Below are 2,938 nucleotides of genomic sequence, written 5' to 3' on the forward strand. Positions count from 1 at the left end.
AGGTGCATTATACAAGATGGGATCGACCGGTCCTTGTACTTAACAATTCCATTATGTTCAGATAGAGTTGGGAATTGTTCTGTTAAAAAGGCGTCGTTTGGTATATTGGTCTTACGCCTAGTAGTACACAACTCCTTAAGAAACTTAGCATGGTGTGGTAGCTTTTTAATAGCTTTGAGGAAGGGAAGGTTTATAGTTAGATTCTTGAAAACGTCCCTAATCTCCTCATAATTAGTGTCCCTAGTTAACACGGCTAATTTTTGTGGAAACGGTGGTTTCTGTTTATATTTAGCAATGGTATCACCTGGATGTTTAACCGTGGCTTTCTGTTTCTTAGGTTGTGTTGTAACTGGTACCTCTACAGTGGTAGGTTCTCCAGTTTCTATTTTGGTATCTAGTAAAATAGCAGGTGTAGGGGCTACTGGTGGGGTAACTATAGGCATAGTTACTTTGTTATCAACCACTCTGCCAAAACGGAGAGTGGTGATGGCCTTTAGCTCACCTACATTTTCATATTCATTACTAGTATTATCGGTTACCTCAAAGGCTGTGTTTGTTATTTTAGGATTAGGTATTGCGTGACCTGGAAACACACTTTTGGGTTGGGCTTTATCTTGGGCCAACTGTTGGCTTAAATTATTAACGGATTGTAGAAACCGCTTGGTTAGATTGAGCCATGGTTTGGAAAAGTTTTTGGCTCACTTGTATGAAGGTGTCAAGACGATCCGGTTGTGTGGGTGTAGTAGTCACGGGTGGTGTGACTGGAACTATCTCGCGTGAATTATTTATGGGTGGATTTTGATAGTTATTATTTACCGGGACGATACCTCTATTAGCATTATAATTATTATAACTACCTTGACCTTGTATTTGACATTGTCGAGGTTGCACTTGGTTGTTGTAATTATTAAAATTACCCTGACCCTGTCCTTGTCGTGGTGGAGCTTGGATAAAACTGTGCATTGGCCTAACATATTGATTATTGTACCCTAGAGGTGTGACGTGTTGGTTATTTCTCCAACCGAAGTTGGGATTTTGTCTCCAAGGCGCTTAGGTTCACTATTAATGGAACAAGCCTGCTCATAGGCTATAGGACGCTGGAAGTCGGGATGCTCGTGGCTCCAAATGAAACTACATGGATTTGAATTTACATTCATGATGGGGATAGGCTTTTGTTAAACAGAGATGGCCTCTACCTTTTAGTGAGTGATTCGATTAGAGTTTTAAGCTCGGGATCGTGTTTAATTTCAAACATACCGGGCGCCTTAATCAGTATTAGAAGAACTAGCGAGCGGTGGATATCGTCACTACCCCCAGTTGTTATTTTTTGCTTAGTTTGATCCTCTAAAATTTATAAGCCTCCTCAGGCTCCTTTACTTAAGAAACTACCCCCATTCATTATGTCAAGGACTTCTTTATGGTGGTGTAGAAGTCCTTTGAAAAAGGCACGAACTAACGGTCTTTCGCTAAGTTATGATGTGGACACTCTATAAGGAGATCGGTGAAACGATTCCAAGCCTCTCAAAATGATTCATGAGGATTTTGTCGAAAAGAAATGAATCTTGGAAAGCATCTCATCCGTCTTTAGGGGTGGGTAAAATGTTCCATAAACAAATTTGAACAAGTTTAACCCACGAGTCCACGTAATTAGGGCGCTTGGGCGCTTAACCAAGACGCCTTTATCGGTTAAGGTGAAAGGGAATACCCTTAGTTTAATTTGTTCCGCACCAACCGTAGGATGATGGAATGTTGTAAGGACTTGTTCAATCCTACGCGTAGCCGATAAGGTTTTTCATGGTCTAAACCATGAAAAACGGGTAACAAATTAAAATATTTGGGGATTCGAAATCCCCAATCGGTCCGCTAGAACGATGCAAGATTTGGGGCTATCGCCAAGGCTTTATAAAAGTCCGAGAGAGGAGTCTCTCCTTCGTCGGGCATTGTGTCAGGTAGAGTATGTGGAATAGTAGCTAGAGGTGCAATGAGTGGTATACTAGATAGGTGTGCTTATTGATGTTGCTGTGTAATTATGCTCGGTGTTTTTGTTCGACCAGATCTTAATCTCATACAAGGCTAAGACCAAACTTAGCTAATTACGTCAACACTCCAAACAATCCTGATATACTAGTATAAACCTCTAATAGGAGATGCGAGGTGTGGAAGAAAGGAATACCTGATTGCGTCCTTGCTTCGCTTATGAATAGCGTCTTGTTTATGCGTGTTCAGTGTATATAACTAGTTAGAACACTGAAAAACTTGAAAAATCAAAGTTCGAATCAAACCTGTGGAAATCATGCAAAATTCAGCTTTCGAGGCTGGTGCGCCACTTTGGGAACGGGAAGCGCCAGTGAACTGTAACTTCAAAGTTACAATGTTTTAGCTGGTCGCGCTGGTTGGGGGTGGGTCAAAGATCCAAGAACTTGAGCGCAGGTCGCGCTCCTTTGGGGCGCAGGTGCGCTCCGTGCAAATTTTTCTCGAAAGTTTTCAATGCTGAAACGGACAACCACATTATGAATCAAACAAGGGTGGGTGGGTTTAATGGGACTTTAAGAAGAGTACTTATACTACGAAAACAATGCGAAAGTGAAACTAAGATGGCAGCGACGCCATTTGATAAAACATAAAGAATAATTTACCTACGAAATGAACGATGAAACTCAAAACGTAAGTAAACTAAAACTAATTTTATGTGCCTAAAATTTATCAAAGATTTCTACTCTCAATCCTATGAGATATAGTGGAGTAGATGATTCGTTCCATTCCTAGTCCTTCCGCATGCTGTGTTTTCTAGTCTAATTACTCTACTCTAAAGTCTAATGAGAGATTTACGAATGGCAACTAGACTACGATGCAACTACCCACAAGATGCAACTAGTCGACTATTAGAACAACTATGGGAATGCTACGTCAATTCTATGATAAGGAGTTAAGGGGGATT

At 40.8% G+C, this 2,938-nt stretch overlaps 1 pseudogene; it reads left to right on the forward strand.

Moving 5' to 3' along the window:
- The first annotated feature begins 1,468 nt into the window (after positions 1-1,468).
- Positions 1,469-1,563, forward strand: LOC147524511 (small nucleolar RNA R71; annotated as a pseudogene).
- Positions 1,564-2,938: the final 1,375 nt, after the last annotated feature.

This window comes from Coptis chinensis, chromosome 1, assembly GCF_015680905.1.
Source record: "Coptis chinensis isolate HL-2020 chromosome 1, ASM1568090v1, whole genome shotgun sequence".
In the NCBI taxonomy this organism is placed as follows: Eukaryota; Viridiplantae; Streptophyta; class Magnoliopsida; order Ranunculales; family Ranunculaceae; genus Coptis; species Coptis chinensis.